The 17,692-nt window shown below is 37.1% G+C and overlaps 1 protein-coding gene across 2 annotated transcripts in view; it reads left to right on the forward strand.

The window, feature by feature from the left end:
• Positions 1 to 17,692, forward strand: part of LOC139766122 (cyclin-L1) — a 73,574-nt gene that overhangs the window by 14,009 nt on the left and 41,873 nt on the right. The window contains exon 2 of one of the 2 annotated variants that reach the window (XM_071694346.1): positions 3,083 to 3,211. The exons of the other annotated variant lie outside the window; for it this stretch is intronic. The gene's annotated coding sequence lies outside the window, so the exon portion shown is untranslated. The remainder of the gene's footprint in view (positions 1 to 3,082; positions 3,212 to 17,692) is intronic. 2 annotated transcript variants of the gene reach the window in all.

Below are 17,692 nucleotides of genomic sequence, written 5' to 3' on the forward strand. Positions count from 1 at the left end.
CATTTTATTGAGTTTAATGTTTGAAAATTACAGTTCACCATTTTATTGAGTTTAATGTTTGAAAATTACAGTTCACCATTTTATTGAGTTTAATGTTTGAAAATTACAGTTCACCATTTTATTGAGTTTAATCGAAGGCAGGTGGGAGATAGGTAAGAATTCCATGACTTCTGTGGGACAGAACCCAGAAAAGAGCCCAGATATTCCAGAATATCGCTGTGTCATCCAGATTGCCAAAATTATGTTCAATTGAGCTAGTTGAACAATATTTGGTTAAAGATAAGAAGTGGTTGTAGCCAAAGAAAGACAATTATTTTGCCTTGGTACTCTCACCAGATCAGTCTCCAAACAACGAAATAGTGAAAAACTATTTATGAAATGAAAGAATATATATATATGAATAATGAAGCAAGTAAGAAATATGATATGATCCTTGGTTAAGTGAGAAATGAAAAGAAAATTGGGGTATGTTATTGGTTAGATATCTTACTAGTACCCTTCCACTTTTTTTTTTCTCCTTGGTTATGGTTCAGATCATATTACTTATTTCTTGGCTGTTTTATTATTTTGATATAATGTTCTTTCATATCATAAGGACAGAGGTCTACATCTAAGCTGTAATTTAGATATAGATAAGTTATTGAAAGTGTAAAAAGAGGCAAGATAACGTATTTACGAATTTAGGAGGAAGTGAAAAAAGACCAAAAAGAAATGCCAGGTTATAGTTTTTGGGAAAGAGATGAGAGGGTAGAGAGTTCCAAAGACTCAGGTTGTAGGTAAAGAAACAGTTGTGCAAATCCATATACCTCTGTGAACAAATTGTCATTGAATGAGGCTTCTTTGTAATAAAGTCAGCATGAAAATAATTAATGTTTTGGTCATTCTGGTGGAGGCAAATTCAAAAAAGTTTAAGAAAATATATATTCTCTTCAGTTTAATATGATTGATTAGAACATAATTTTCTTAATATATTGACACACAATTCAACCTGGCGAGACTGTTTATGAGCAGTTTGTACCCTTTATGTATTACACACCATTAGGTTCTTCATGAGGGGTCACCCTAATGAATGAAAATCACTGAAATCCAAAAGGATGGCACAGTTGTTGATGAAATGAACCTTAAATGAACCTTAGATTTGGCAAGTATAGAAATAACTTTTGATAAGTTTATACTTTTCTGTACGTAATTTTATGAATGTGTTTTAGAATGATCCCAGTAAAGCAGTGCTGCCATAGTTACAGCTTTTTCTGAAAAAAATGGAGTTTTTCAAGTAAAAGTGCAAAACACATTTAATATTGGAATGAAAGAACACCATATTAGAAAAATGAAATGCCCAAGAAATGACTAATATAGGCCTAAGCAGTGCATGCAAAAATATACAAAACTGAGTGGGTTTTGTTTATGTCATCAACCAGTCGGCGAAGAGCTTCACGAGTCTTCATTTATGAACTAGTGAGTGGCACTCCTACAAATAATGCGTTACCTGGTCACTGCTGCACGAATTTACATATCCTAGAGACTCATTTGTTTTTTTGGAGTGGTTAAATGATCATATTAACCACAGAATATCATACAAGCAACAGTCAAGAGCTCTTGGCTGTTTGGCTAAAAGTGCTGCATAAATCTGTAAATAGTACAGAGGGTGGAGATGGAGCATTTTCTAGGTTATATATTTCCAGTATAGATTCATTGCTTTCTGCTTTTTTATATGGTCAGGTAATTCAAAACTTATTTTTTATTATATTCAGTGAGTTTTTCCAGTTATAACCCTCTTCTCTGAAGTCCTGGAATGCATCCCTATACTTTCTGTGTTATATCTACCTCTGGTGAAGAATTTTCTGAGAATGAAGTGAACCCTTGGAATGCATCCACTTCATTGATATAGGTCTGTGTGTAATATTCCGATATATTTTTTTAGATGGATTGCGATGTTTGAGAAACTATCTCATGAGACCACTAGGGCAAGATAATCTAATTTTTTTTTATAGGCTATAAATAATTTCTATCAAACTTTGTTCTCCCAGTTCATTTGAACATACACAATTTGGGTAGCATATAATGTATACTTTTGGTTTACATCAAAATATTTTGGGGGTTTGTCACACTCCATCTCTTTTACTTATTTTTCCCCTCTTTCTAAATATATAGATGATTGTTGATTGTGAAAATTTTGATTTGCCATATCATTTTGTTGACGTTTTGAAACGAAGATGGTCTCTAATGTCTTCTGGGTGGTAGGTAAGACTTTCATATGATAAAACCAATTTTCTCCTATATTTTTGTAATATATGGACGGATTATTTTGGAGAGAACTGTGCAAAGAATGAATATGAAAAATGCAATTTATGATATTGCTCACTGATTAATACTTGATTATTTTGAAGTTGTTGATCAAGAGCATTAATTTGATACATGGCAATTCCACCTCAATCATTAATTTTTTCCATTATTTTTGTGGATATGCCTTTTCCTGACACGCACATATATGTTCGAGGTTGCAATGTTAATTTTTTTTTTTGCGCTTCAAGAAATTTTAATGGGCCAAAGTTAGTACAACTAGGAGCCAGTAATTACATTGAAAACCATTGAATTGAGATTTAAATTATTTTTTTTTTTTTGGTCCTTATTGTGCAGAATATCACTACAGTAGTGTTTATGACAACAAGAGACTGGATGTGTTCAAATGAGATTGTTCGTTCGTATGTCCTTTCTTTTTCCTCTCAGAAGCAGAGAAGGCATTTAAGTTTAACCAAAATAGATAGGTAGATGTTGGTAATACCTCTACACTTGTTAATGGCATATTCACTGAAGTCTCGGAAACTTGCAGAAGCAAACATAATCTGGATCAGAATTTTGTGTGTGTTGGGGCATATTTTGACTGTTGTGGTGATCTTGAACTGTGTCTGCTTTGTATGTTTTTTCAGAAAGAAAATCTAAACCTTTCCCCCCAAAACCCAACCCCCAAGTGTCAGAAGGATAAATTCACCAGGATCTGTGAACCCAAATTCAAGGTCTGTCTTTTTTTTTCCAAAGGATGATTCAGGTGATTCCAAGAACTCAACTTATGTCTTTTTTGCAGACTCTGGCAGTTTTCACTGGACACTGCTGGACAGCTTAGTTGATCTTGGAGCAGGCCTGATGAAGAAATACACCAGTGGTTGGACCTAAAGCTGCACTTACAAAACTTCCTGTGCAAGCCTTTCCAAAGGTGAAGCTTTGGCAGTGAATAGCCAGACTGGAGGTCCAGTTTTGGAACAGACATCTAAGATGACCCAATGAAGATAATCATTGATTTCCTTTGCTTAATCAGTTGAACCTTCGACAATAGCTGCGCAGTGGTGATTATAGGCCAGGTGTCAGGTTTCAGAGTTCTCACTTCATCCTATATCTAATTCCTTCTTAGAATGTTGGAGTGGGTAGGTTGTTGACCATAAGCAGTTAAGGAAAAGAGTAAATCTAAAGTTTTTATGTTTTGCTGTACTTTTTCTGATGATTATTACGTACAAACCTAATTGAAACAAATGAAAGCTATTCTTATGGAACAATGGTGTGGTAATGCCTTGGAGTGGGAACAAATGTGTGCAACTGTTTAAGGTACACGTGTTAGGTCTTTTATGCTCATGTGTTTCAGATGCACAAGACCTATAGTAGAAGCAGAACACAGTAATAGTTTGTAATCTTAGGAATATGATGTAAATACCAAGTAGTTACCATGGTATTGGGTTTACCTCCATTCAGATCTGATATGTATTGTTGATCTAAGGTCCAAGCTGGGGGCAGCTGGGTGTTACTGCACACATATATATATATATATATTGCCTTCTTATGGGAGGATGCGATAACTCAGAATTAGGAGATTACATGAACATATACCACTCAAAGTAGAAAATAGCTCAGTGCTTGTTTCTGAAGTGCCTTATATTTCATGGTAACAGAAAATTGGTCATGGCACTTTTATTTTTCTTTCAGTGTTTTGATAGATGGCACAAAAAACACTTAATTGAAATTCTTTACAAAAGCTGTTTGATTCTGTTTCTAATACCTGTTACTACAAGTTTAATGTTTCACATGTTCCTGTTTTTTATTAAGGTGAGTGGGGAGGAATGGGATGTATTTACGGAAGCAATGGTGGCTTGCGCAAAAGATGCTTGTGGTTTGAGAAGCGTGGGAGGTGGGCAGATTAGAAAGGGTAGTGAGTGTTGGGATGAAGAAGTAAGATTATTAGTGAAAGAGAAGAGAGGCATTTTTACGAGTTTTGCAGGGAAATAGTGCATATGATTGGGAGATGTATAAAAGAAAGAGTCAGGAGGTCAAGAGGAAGGTGCAAGAGGTGAAAAAGAGGGCAAAGGAGAGTCGGGGTGAGAGAGTATCATTAGATTTTAGGGAGAATAAAAAGATGTTTACGACACGTAGGTTTGCCTGAGGATTGGCAGAATGCATTTATAGTGCCATTTTACAAAGGCAAAGGGGATAAAGGTGAGTGTTCAAATTACAGAGCTATAAATTTGTTGAGTATTCTTGGGAAATTATATGGGAGGGTATTGATTGAGAGGGTGAAAGCATGTACAGAGCATCAGATTGGGGAAGAGCAGTGTGGTTTCTAAAGTGGTAGAGGATGGGTGGATCAGGTGTTTGCTTTGAATGTATGTGAGAAATGCTTAGAAAAGCAAATGGATTTGTATGTTGCATTTATGGATCTGGAGAAGGCATATGATGGAGATGCTCTGTGGAAGGTATTAAGAATATATGGTGTGGGAGGCAAGTTGTGAGAAGCAGTGAAAATTTTTTATTGGGGATGTAAGGCATGTGTACGAGTAGGAAGATAGGAAAGTGATTGGTTCTCAGTGAATGTCAGTTTCCGGCAGGGGTGCATGATGTCTCCATGGTTGTTTAATTTGTTTATGGATGGTATTGTTAGGGAGGTGAATGCAAGAGTTTTAGAAAGAGGGGCAAGTATGCTGTCTGTTGTGGATGAGAGGGCTTGGGAAGTGAGTCAGTTGTTGTTCGCTGATGATACAGCACTGGTGGCTGATTCGGGTGAGAAACTGCAGAAGCTGGTGACTGGGTTTGGTAAAGTGTGTGAAAGAAGAAAGCTGAGAGTAAATGTGAATAAGAGCAAGGTTATTAGGTATAGTAGGGTTGAGGGACAAGTCAGTAGGGAGGTAAGTTTGAATGGAGAAAACTGGAGGAAGTGAAGTGTTTTAGATATCTGGGAGTGGATTTGGCAGCAGATGGAACCATGGAAGCGGAAGTGAGTCACATGGTGGGGGAGGGGGCTAAAGTTCTGGGAGTGTTGAAAAATGTGTGGAAGGTGAAAACATTATCTTGGAAAGCAATAATGGGTATGTTTGAAGGAATAGTGGTTCCAACAATGTTATATGGTTGTGAGGCGTGGGCTATAGGTAGAGTTGTGTGGAGGAGGGTGGAAATGAGATGTTTAAGGACAATATGTGGTGTGAGGTGGTTTGATCGAGTAAGTAATAAAAGGGTAAGAGAGTTGTGTGGTAATAAAAAGAGTGTGGTTGAGAGAGTAGAAGAGGGTGTTTTGAAATGCTATGGTCACATGGAGAGAGTGAGTGAGGAAAGATTGACCAAGAGGATATATGTGTCAGAGGTTGAGGAACGAGGAGAAGTGGGAGGCCAAATTGGAGGTGGAAAGATGGAGTGAAAAAGATTTTGAGTGATAGGGGCTTGAACATGCAGGAGGGTGAAAGGCATGCAAGGAATAGAGTGAATTGGAACGATGTGGTATACCGCGGTTGAAATGCTATCGATGGATTGAACCAAGGCATGTGAAGCATCTGTGGTAAACCATGGAAAGTTCTGTGGGGCCTGGATGTGGAAAGGGAGCTGTGGTTTCGGTGCATTATACATGACAGCTAGAGACAGAGTTTGAATGAATGTGGCATTTGTTGTCTTTTCCTAGGGCTACCTCATGCGCATGTTGGGGGAGGGGGTTGTCATTTCATGTGTGGTGGGGTGGCGATGGGAATGAATAAGGGTGGCAAGTATGAATTATGTACATGTGTATATATGTATATGTATGTATACGTTGAAATGTATAGGTATGTATATGTGCGTGTGTGGACGTGTATGTATATACATGTATATGTGGGTGGGTTAGGCCATTCTTTCGTCTGTTTCCTTGCACTACCTTGCTAACACAGGAGACAGCAACAAAGTATGATAAATAAAATAAAATAGTTTTTAATGTGGCATGGAAAGACAGATTTTTGTCTTGAACAGTTCTCCTTTGCATTTTAGGTCATAAGTAGTTTTGTGTGTATTGTAGGTCTTAAGTAGCATTTGTAACTTTAGAATCTGTTATATCCAAGTGAAACAAAAGTGCTCAGAATATATTAGAACTTTCCCAAATGATGTCAAGAGTTGAACAGATTTTCTGACATAAGATTTTCATGGACTCGGAATTTTGAGTGGAAACTGAATCGCGTATTTTTGTGATTAGTATGAGGAGATATGAGGGCTAGAGATGTGAGGAACAGTTAAGGTACCATCAGATTGATATGATAAATGGTGGCTTTCTCTCGGATGTAAGTGCATGTCAGCTTTGGGGTTATTGTCATTAGAAAACATAACCCCCCCTCTCTTTGAAAGAATCAGTACAAAGCTCAACCACTTTCAGATAATCCTACTGCTTCTCTGTAGAATTGAGTGTACAGGTGATCTTGCTTCTGTATGTGTTGCAGTGAGTAGTACTGTATGTGGTGTCCTCGTAATGTTGAGGATTTGTCTGGAAATTGCACTTCAATGGTAACACTTGATGGTGGGCCTCATTTTACCTTAGAATTTATTGGGGTTAGGTAAGAGTTTGTGTTTGTAGGGAGATTTTTTTCATGCTTTTTGCTCTCAAAAACATAAGCTGAAAATCATATAGTATGTGCAGGTACATTTTGATTTTTTTCTTCATGCTTGCTAGCTGTTTCCAACTAGAGTGAGGGTCAAGAACAGACAAAGAATGGCTTTATTGTTTCAACTCCACTCTCTAACTGTCATTTATAATGCACTGAAATGGGAACTCCCTGTCCACAACCAGGCCCATCAAACTTTTCCATGGTTTCCCCAGACCTCTTCATATGATCTTGCTCAGCCCATTGATGGAACAATTCCCCCTGTATACCACTTTGCTCCAGTTCACTACATTGTATACGTAGCATACTCCTGCATGTTCAAGCCCAGAATACTCAGGGTATCTATCTTTTACTCCATCCCTTCACCACGTCCAAGGTTTATCCTTATTCCCTTATTCCCTCTACTTATGATATGGAATATTGAAGTATTTTGACGAAAAATGTAGATTAGTATATTGTTATTATAGATGTAACATTTATTTGAAGTTGCTCTTTGTAGGTAGTAGTAGTAGGCGGCCAATGACCAAGGAGGTATATTACAAGTACTCCTGACCTGGCTATTGGTAGGGTTAGTGACATCAGCATAGTGAGCCAGCAATTTAGTGGTTGTTAAGTTGCTCTCCTCTCACTCAGGTAGCTGTCTTTTCTTTCTGCCTCACAGACATGTGGACTACTGGTATTCTGTCTACAAACATACAGTCTCTCCTTGTCATTTGCAACACTTAATTCACACAGCTTACTCATTGTAACTCTAGCTTTTCCTGTGGTGAGCACTATGCCCTAGCCCTGCCTTTTGGCAAACTTTTAGGAGCAGTAGAAAGAACTTGGTAGGGTCATTAGGTTGAAGTAATAGGTGGAAGCATTAGAGGTAGTAGTAGTAGGGAGGAGCCTGTGCAATCTTTGTGCTAGAGTTGCCCTCTGACAGTGGCTAGTTAAGGGTGAGGCACTAAAGGCTAAGAAGTGGCGCTGGAGTTCTTTAGTTATGGAGACTATGTTGCCATGGGCACCCCATTGAGGGAGTTCCAGTTGGAACAAGCATCAGAGATAGAAGTTGCTCTGGATCTGGTATTTGGAGGCTGTATTCCCGGGATATGAAGTGTATGGTGGAGTTATGCAGTGGAAGGTCCAGGTTTGTCTAACCCATCATCGAAGGGAAAAGTTTGAGGAATGACTTGAGTTGACTGAACACTTCTTTAATTTTTATGATGGTACTGTTCCATGTATCAGCTAATTGATGGGTTAGTATCCATATGAAGTTAAAGCTCTCTTTCTCTGTTAAGGTTATTTCACTTAAAATTTTTACTGATGAACCTTTTGGCATTTGCTTTACAGTTAATGCTTTGGAGAAGTCTCTTTGTCCTCCTCCTAGCCTGTTTCTTAGTTTGTTTCTGTTCCACTAGCATCAAATCTTCAAGTGATGAGTCATTTTCCTGGGAATAAGGCAACTTCACTGCCTCCTCCTCTTTGTTTCCTAGTCTCACATGTTGTGCTAATCCAGGGATGTATTTTGACTTTCAAGATTTTTTTTCCCAAACCGTTCATCTTTGTTAATGAGCTTCCTGTCAGGACTTGGTAAATTTTATTGATGGCTTTCATAATGTTATATCCCTAACAAAAGCCCCTGATGATAAGCATGTGTTTATTGTCTTTTCCCATAGTGAGCTGGAAGAAGGCAACACAAGCCATGAAGAAGACAGATTTTAAGGAGTACTTATAAAATTTTTGAGAAAGTATGATGAGAAATGGTAGGGCTAGTTTGTGTTGCTTAACAGATGTCTTGCTTGAAGAAGAATGCGTTTTCTCTTTAATACCACTTACATTACATAATTTTCAATTCTTGGTTTATCAACTAATTTTAACATGTTAAGTCTTTTAACTGGTTCTGTAGTTTTTCCACAGGTTTCTTATTTCTTCTGATAGCATATGGAATAGTTGTTTCTGCTTCCTGGCTGGTGTTTCATATATTTTCTGATAAACGTTTAATGTTTTTCCATCTTATTGAAGATTTACTAATTGTATCCTTCTTGAGAGGCCTTTAGATTTGATGCATTTTCCTTTATACCTTTGATTTGTTGCCATGTGTGGATTATCATTTACTTTTTCTTCTTTCTAGGTTACATATTTGTTCAGTTTTTGACTAAACAACATAGATGTTCAGTTCTGCTTCACATGCATATTCATGAACATTTTCTCTGTAGTTTTTAATCCCTTGTAGTGAAAGTACTCAAGACCATACCACTCATTGTGCTATCTTCTTGGTTTGTTCTCTGAATTATAATTTCTCATTCCTGATAATACCCAAATCTTGCACTTTTGCTTCAATTTTTATCACTTTCTTTGTTGAACCTTATGTGGAATCACCTATTCTTACTAGTTTCTCTTTTGATCAGATGTTTATCTAATCATATCGCTTACTCTGGTGTCATTGACAACTCTCCTTAACTTTGCTTTTCTTCACTTCGCTCTTATCGGACATCATTACTGTAAAGAGTATTGATGCTAATATTGCTCTTTATTGATGGTAACATTGCTCCTTTTAGTACCCCAGATAGATCCAAGGATGAGTTGAAAGGATGGATTCAGTGATGCTTTGATTTAATGGGTCATGAACGTACAGGAAATTGAATTGGAGCAATGTGGTGTACAGGGGTAACATGCTTTTGATAGTTTGAACCAAGGCATATGAAATGGTCTATAAACTTTGGAAAGGGTGGTGGGCCATGGGTGTAATAGATTGGGAGCTTTGTATCCAGTGCATTACACATGATAGTTAGAGAGTGGATATAAGCAAGTGAATCCATTGTTGTTTGTAACTGACACAACCTTGTTGACATGGGAACAAGTTTGAAAAAAGGATTTGATAAAGACGTAAGCAAAAAAAAATTATAAGGCTTTGTTTTCCATGCCTAATGCTACTAAGGCAAGGAATGGAGAACAGACATGAAAAATGTAGAAATGTCACACTATGCACCCTAAAGGAATTACTGCTGAAGATCAGAATATACTTGGAAATGTAAGTCTTTATCATCATCTGTTATGTATGCTGAAGTCCTCCCTTACCTTGAGCCAACATCCATGAATATTAGGCTTGCAATAAATATGCGTTGCACGACCTCTTAAAAGGTGAGCACAAAGGTAGTGGGGACTTGCCCGTTCTCAACCATTGATAAACTGATTGCTGATTTCTTAATCTTTCTCCAGTTATTATTCATTTTCCTCACCAGCTTATTCACATGATTGTGTGTTCCTCCTTTTTATTTACATCATCTGGCAATCTCTTTACTTCTACAGTCTCTATGCACAAGTGGGAGGTCAGTGGATGTACATCGACATTGGCTCTTGTATGGTTACTAAGAATCTCCTTGTTATTTACATTATCTGACTATCACTTTATTTCTACAGTCTCTGTATGCACAAGTGGGAGGTCATTGGATGTACATCGACATTGGTTCTTGTATGGTTACTAAGAATAGCATAACTTGTTCTTGCACTTGCCAGTGACAGGAAACACCTTTTTAGGCTACAAATGTTTCCATAAATCATCTGGCATTTTAAACAGAGATGGGAAAAGTTGAAATATATGGGGGTAGACTGCATTTCCCTTACAGAATACTATATGATGTTTGCAGTCATATAAGAGCCAATATCACTTATGATGTTTGCTCTTTTTTTAGAATTCATGGGTGATGCTGTTGAATTGCCACACATTGTATGAATGCATTGCTGAAAGAGAATTTGAGATAGAAGGAATGTTTCCTCTTTATCTCATGTTGTTTATGTATTCCCTTTAGCTGTATGTAAGATTCTGTTTAGTTACAAGACTTTTTTTTTGTACATTTGCCACTTCCCCCATAAGAGAAGTGGCAATAGGAATATGTGACGAAATGGCCTCATTCACTAACTTCCTTTCTCTAGCTATCATGTGTAAGCCACCTAAACCAAAGCCTCCAGTGGAAAATGAGGCAACACAGACCTATCCATGGTTTCTCCTGATTGCATTATATACCCAGATTCACTCCGCTGACAGCATGTCTTCCCCTGTAAGCCAATGGCTTCAATTTGCTCTATTCGCTGTGTGTTTTATTTTCTCCTGCTGTTACATTACTGCCTTTTTTTTAGCCCAAGCATTTTAGAACTAACCCAAGTTAAAGTATTTAAAATGTTTAGTAACTTTGAATTTGCTTAATATTTAGAAATGCTGTCCTTGAAAGGATTCATGCATGGCTTAGGTTTTTATTGGGATTGTTGTAGTTGATGATTGTGCTGTAAATATATATGGAACTTCCAGTGAATGAGAGAGATGGCACAGGTTGTAGATTAGTTGTTTCTTTTTGTTTTTCAAAATAGCTATTACTGATTGAAGGTTAGGCATCAGTGTATTGGCTGAAAATACATTTCTTGATACATGGGATAGGGGGGAAAGAATACTGCCTGTGTTTTGCCTCTGTGTCATAGATGGCAGCTGTGAAGGGCAGGAGTAAGGGATGGGAAATTCTCCATGTATTACCTTAAAAAATGAAAAAAAAAAGAGAGAGGAGCCAAGTGAGGTGTTTTCCTTTATGGCTCATTTGTATTTTTTGGAGGTTATCTTGCTCATCTGGGAAATAGCAAACATGTACAAGAGAGAGAATGGCAAATGATATTTCAGGTAGTTAGTATCTGTTGTTTTTGACATGCATATAATACAATGACAGACTGTTAGCACTTGTTTGCAGTGTTGTATGTAAAGAAGTGAAAGTATTTGCATGTGTACAGATGAAACTTTGCTGAAAATGGATAGTTCTTAATTTCTGGGTAAACATATATCAAAGTTTGTGGGAGTTTGTTTCACTGAAACATACTGTAGCTGGAAAAACACTTTTCCTGTATTATGTTTTGAAAGAGCAAGGAGCCAAGTGAGGATTTTTCCCATTGATGCTCTGTCAACTGTTCTTGATGCTACCTTAGTCATGTGGGAAATGGCAAGCATGTACGGAAAAGAAAAACCCAATTTCAATGATAACACAAAAATACACATCAGTGCATTCTGTCAAATCAGGGTAAGATAAGAGCTGTTTTCCATGTAACCTACGTTTTTAGTATCCAAATTGTTGCTTTTCCATAAATGCTTTCCCACATTATCAACACTATTTGGAGACATTATGGGCAAGAATATTATAGTAAATGCACCATGGTGTGGTAAACAAGGCTACCTAGTGTCTGCTCAAAACTGGCAGCCTGAGGTGCTGACCGCTTGAATGCTGATAAACACATGCTTCTCGCATTTACTTAACACAGCTTAGAAAAGAAGATACCTATGTGTGTAGCATATTTTTAGGCAGTACCTTTGAACTGCTTAATTATATAGATATGAGTTTATATAAAAAGCTTTTTTGCCAAGTGTTTTAGACAAAACAGCTCGAACTGGAACTGCAAAAAGAGTTCTGTCTTTATGTACTAACCCCTTTTAAAAGCATCCTGTGAATTGAGCAGGAAGCACTGGAAGGTAACGTTGCTATTGCTCATACATTATTGTCAAACTGCAGATATGAGATATGCTTTCAGATCAGGAAATGTGTGACTGATGCTTAATTCCTGGTGTATGATGAAGTAAAACCTGTTTATAAACTAAGTACAAAAGTTGGCATACATTTTTCAGAATGTGCACATTATGGTCTTTTGTTCAGAATATTTATGATTTTTTTTTTTTTAAGCAGTGATCCATGGTCAATAGTGTATGTAGGGTACCAAGTAGCAGAAAGTGTCATTGTAGTATGTATTGAATTTCATAGTTATAAGTTCCCTGGACCTGTTTACTCTTTATATATTGATTCTGATTTAATTGATATATTAATTCTGATTTAAATGTTTTCTTCAGTAATGTTGAGATATTTATTGAAATTAATTTTTTTTACAACCCCTGCAATTTCATATCTTTTTCACTGGATTCCTGGTTTAGAAATGCATAAATCAGGAATAAGCACTTACCTTTGTACATGATAATTCATAATGTGATATTCGGAGTCAGGTTATATATTGAATCAATTTCTTTCTCAAAATGTTATTTTCTCCCCTTATTCCCATCAGCTATATTACCACCTTGCTGTTTATAACTAAACACTGCAGAATTCTCTCACCTTGCCCTTCTTAATTCTCATAATTTTGCTGCTGGGCTTTTTACTTATCTTCAATATTGCTGTCATTGATTATAAACCTAAACCCATGAAAACTTAGGTGTTTTGTTAATACATTATTATATAGTTTTTGCTTCAACTACTTGTATCATAATTCACCCAAGGACTTTCAAGTTTTCATCAAGGCAATAATCAAGGCTGCCACTCTTCTCTCTCCTTGATTGAAAATTACTTCTAGATATTGAAACCCTCATATTTTCCATTATTTCCTCTTAATTTTCAAATGTTTGAATATTATCCTTGATTACATTTACTATAGAATTCTTCCCCTTGTATCCAAAAGCAGTGTTTTATACCTGTTATACCTTTTCTTCTCACTGATTTGCTGAGCTATACTGGAACAACCTTGTTAGCCTCTACTCTGTTCCACCATAGCAGTTGCATCATGCTCAAAATTTATTTCAATGTCTTGTTTGTATAAATGGTCATCACATTGATGCCAGTGGAGAACCATGATGTAAGAAATTATTGAAGCCAGTTTCTTGATGGCAGATTATGTGAAAGGCTGATTAGATTTAATGTGATTAAAGGAGTTATATCACTGGAGAGAGACTTTGCGATTTGGTTGTTTGAGTGGATTGAGCCTGGAGGATGTTGGGTATTTTAGATATGTGATAGTGGACATGGTAGTGGATAGCTATCAAAGCAGATTGGATGAGGAGACCTAATTTCTTTGTCCATTGAAGAGTATGTGGAAAGAAAGGTAACTGTCTGTGAGGGCAAAGATGTGTATGATTGATGGTTTAGTAGTCCTGATATTGCTCTGTGGATGAGTTAAAGGGCCCTAACTAGAAAAGAATTTTGAAAAAAAGATGTAAAGAAGTACTCTCATAGTTTGAGTCATAGTTGAATGCATCAACTATCAAGTGAACCAAGAGAAACTCCCAAGATAGTCTAATACAAGATTAGTGAATTTCAACTCTGGTAAATTTAGGGGAGAAAGAATACTTCCCACCTTTTCCCTGCATGTCGTAGAAGGTGACGAAAAGGGGAGGGAGCTGGAGGCTGGAAATCCTCCCCTCCTGTTTTTTTATTTTCCAAAAGAAGGAACAGAGAAGGGGGCCATGTGAGGATTGAGGCTCTGTCCTTTGTTCTTAATGCTACGTCACTAATGCGGGAAATGGTGAATATGTATGAAAAAAAAAAGGACAGTAAAATAAAGCTCCAATGTGAATCTTATCTTGGAGGAAAGAATCTGTATATGAAAGTATTTCTGTAGTTGACATTATCATGCAGTGATCAAACTTGAGAAGCATATTCAAAATTTGGCTTAATGTAGAATGTGAACAACTTAATATTTCCGTATTTTTATGCTCTTGATTATCATTGGTTTCCTTTACTATTTATGTAAGATGGGACTCTGGTGACAGGTTAGGGGTGATGTCAACCTCCAAGTCTCTGTCACTCATTGATTTCTGCAGCTTATTTCATGCTTCGTAATATTCTTATTGAGATCTTGCTGTGATCCATTATCATTATTTAACATTTGTTTGAACAGAATATGATCAGTCATGTATCAGATCAACTTAGAAGTATGTTTGGTTTCCATTGTTGTTGATGCAAACCTCTTTTCAAATGTATTCATGTATAGAGTTCAATCATTCAGCGAAGTCATATATAAAGATCAACCCTGCGGCATCTGTTCCCATCCACTAAGATAATCTAGTGTTTTAAAAAGTTGCCCCCTCATTCCTGTTTGTAGATCCACCCACTTTACCACCTTCCTATGTGGTAAAGTGCTTTGTAAAAGGCTAGACCCAGAGAATCTTTACTTGCACTTAGAAATCTAGTAAACTGTATGCTTGACTCCTTTTTTTTCTGAAACTGTGGTGTCTCTCTTTGATAGTTTTTCTGCTGAAAGTCATACATTTTGTTTCTAATCTTTTCAAGTACTGCACAGGCTTCACTCATCAGTAACATGAGTATATAATGTAGTACCTCCTCGTGGTGGTCTTTCTTTTTGACGAGTATGGTTTTTGCACTGTTCCTATCTCTTGGCCTTTTCCCTTTTTTGTTGTGACATGTTAACAACATTTAACAACATGGTTTGTCAAGTGTCTGCACACATCTTTGGCTTAATTATTTTGTTTATTTATTTTGCTTTGTCGCTGTCTCTCGCGTTTGCGAGGTAGCGCAAGGAAACAGACGAAAGAAATGGCCCAACCCACCCCCATACACATGTATTTACATACACGTCCACACACGCAAATTTACATACCTATACATCTCAATGTACACATATATATACACACACAGACATATACATATATACACATGTCCATAATTCATACTGTCTGCCTTTATTTATTCTCATCGCCACCTCGCCACACATGGAATAACATCCTCCTCCCCCCTCATGTATGCGAGGTAGTGCTGGGAAAAGACAACAAAGGCCCCATTCGTTCACACTCAGTCTCTATCTGTCATGTAATAATGCGTGAAACCACAGCTCCCTTTCCACATCCAGGCCCCACAGAACTTTCCATGGTTTACCCCAGACGCTTCACATGCCCTGGTTCAATCCATTGACAGCACGTCGACCCTGGTATACCACATCGATCCAATTTACTCTATTCCTTGCCCGCCTTTCACCCTCCTGCATGTTCAGGCCCCAATCACTGAAAATCTTTTTCATCTTTCCACCTCCAATTTGGTCTCCCACTTCTCCTCGTTCCCTCCACCTCCAACACATATATCCTCTTGGTCAATCTTTCCTCACTCATTCTCTCCATGTGCCCAAACCATTTCAAAACACCCTCTTCTCTCTCAACCACGCTCTTTTTATTTCCACACATCACTCTTACCCTTACATTACTTACTCGATCAAACCACCTCACACCACATATTGTCCTCAAACATCTCATTTCCAGCACATCCACCCTCCTGCGCACAACTCTATCCATAGCCCATGCCTCGCAACCATACAACATTGTTGGAACCACTATTCCTTCAAACGTACCCATTTTTGCTTTCTGAGATAATGTTCTCGACTTCCAAACATTCTTCAAGGCTCCCAGGATCTTCGCCCCCTCCCCCACCCTATGATTCACTTCCGCTTCCATGGTTCCATCCGCTGTCAGATCCACTCCCAGATATCTAAAACGTTTTACTTCCTCCAGTTTTTCTACATTCAAACTTACCTCCCAATTGACTTATGAGTCTTGTGTTGGTGAATGGGGCTCTCATGTCTTCCATTGTGAAAATGCAGTTTTGAACATGTTCAATTCCTTTTCATATCATTATAGCGTATGTGTACTTCCTTTTGATTCCTTAGTCTCATTAACTGCTTTGTAGCAAACTGTGTACTCTTGATATTTTTATGTAAAGGTTCTGGATCATCCCTTGCCTTATCCGCATTATCCTTTCCATAGTTTCTCTGTTCTTTTCTTGTCCTGCTATACTTATGTTACTCTCTTATAACTTATAAATGCTGGCAGGTTCAGGTGTTACTTACATATATGCTACAGTACATTACAGAGTGCCTTTCCTTTTTGGCATATTTTATTGAGCTACTCTTCCCTGTGTAGTTCTGGCTAAAGCTACCCATGTTTTTACTGTTTCATTGTAAAGTTCTTTGTAGTTTCTAGTATTAGATCTCCTCTTTGAGTTTGGTCTCTGCTCTTTTTACATTCTCATTTCCTACGTAAACTGAAAAATTAATCACATTTTCTGGTGGGTGTATTGTATATGATAATTTCAATTTCCGTGCTAGTACATGTGAAGATGATACTTAATGATTGTGTATTACTTCCTCTCATCCCTGTGTGTTTGTTGTCATGCTGATAGTATAGCATTTTTTCTTCATTTATATTTGAAACCTGTTTTCATGACTCCTTATCTCCATGGGAATTAAAATTCTCTGTTGATCTTTTTGTAATTGAAATTCCCCATTATTAGAGCTAATCATCTTTGAGAAGTTGGTTGTTTACTCCTCTCTGTACTATCTTGAGTGTTCTCTCATTATTAACATTGCATAATTCTTCTTTTTCCTAAAAAGTCTTTGAAGGATTATATATTAACACCACGATACACATCTTTCGTACAGTTACCCCTCCATAATGTATTGTTTAATTGAACCATCTTCCCGTATTTTTGTGAACTTAGGATGTCTCTTAAGTGGACCAGTCCTCCTCCTCCTCCTCTGTTTTCACTTTTATTGCTACCACATATCAATTTGGAAAACCGGTGAGATCTGCCACTTAGAATAGAGTTAAAGGAAATTATAAAGGAGTGTTGTAGATGACACTGGAGTAAGCAAAGTGATTAATCAGGGACTGATCAATGGAAGTGAAAAAGATTTAAGGCACTGAACCTGATAGAATTTAATGAAGATAAATTTGAGCAAAAAACTTAAGGGATGAGGAAGGATTCAAGAGAAAGATATGCTGTAATCTATGCATGGCAATAATTTGAAGGTATAGGGATAAAATGTGTAAAACTTGTAAGTTTCTCACCAAGGAAGTTATATAGAGTTGTTAGTCGTTGAGAATACCATAGAACTTACCAAACATAAAGACAAAAAATGGAAATGTATGACAGCCTATCCAGGAATCTTGAACAATTATTAATTGTGCTGCTAGGAAAAATAAGAAACACGAATGAACTTTTATGAGTACTTGACATGGATTGATGAGCCAAAAATTTATA

This window comes from Panulirus ornatus, chromosome 57 (assembly GCF_036320965.1).
Source record: "Panulirus ornatus isolate Po-2019 chromosome 57, ASM3632096v1, whole genome shotgun sequence".
Taxonomy (NCBI): domain Eukaryota; kingdom Metazoa; phylum Arthropoda; class Malacostraca; order Decapoda; family Palinuridae; genus Panulirus; species Panulirus ornatus.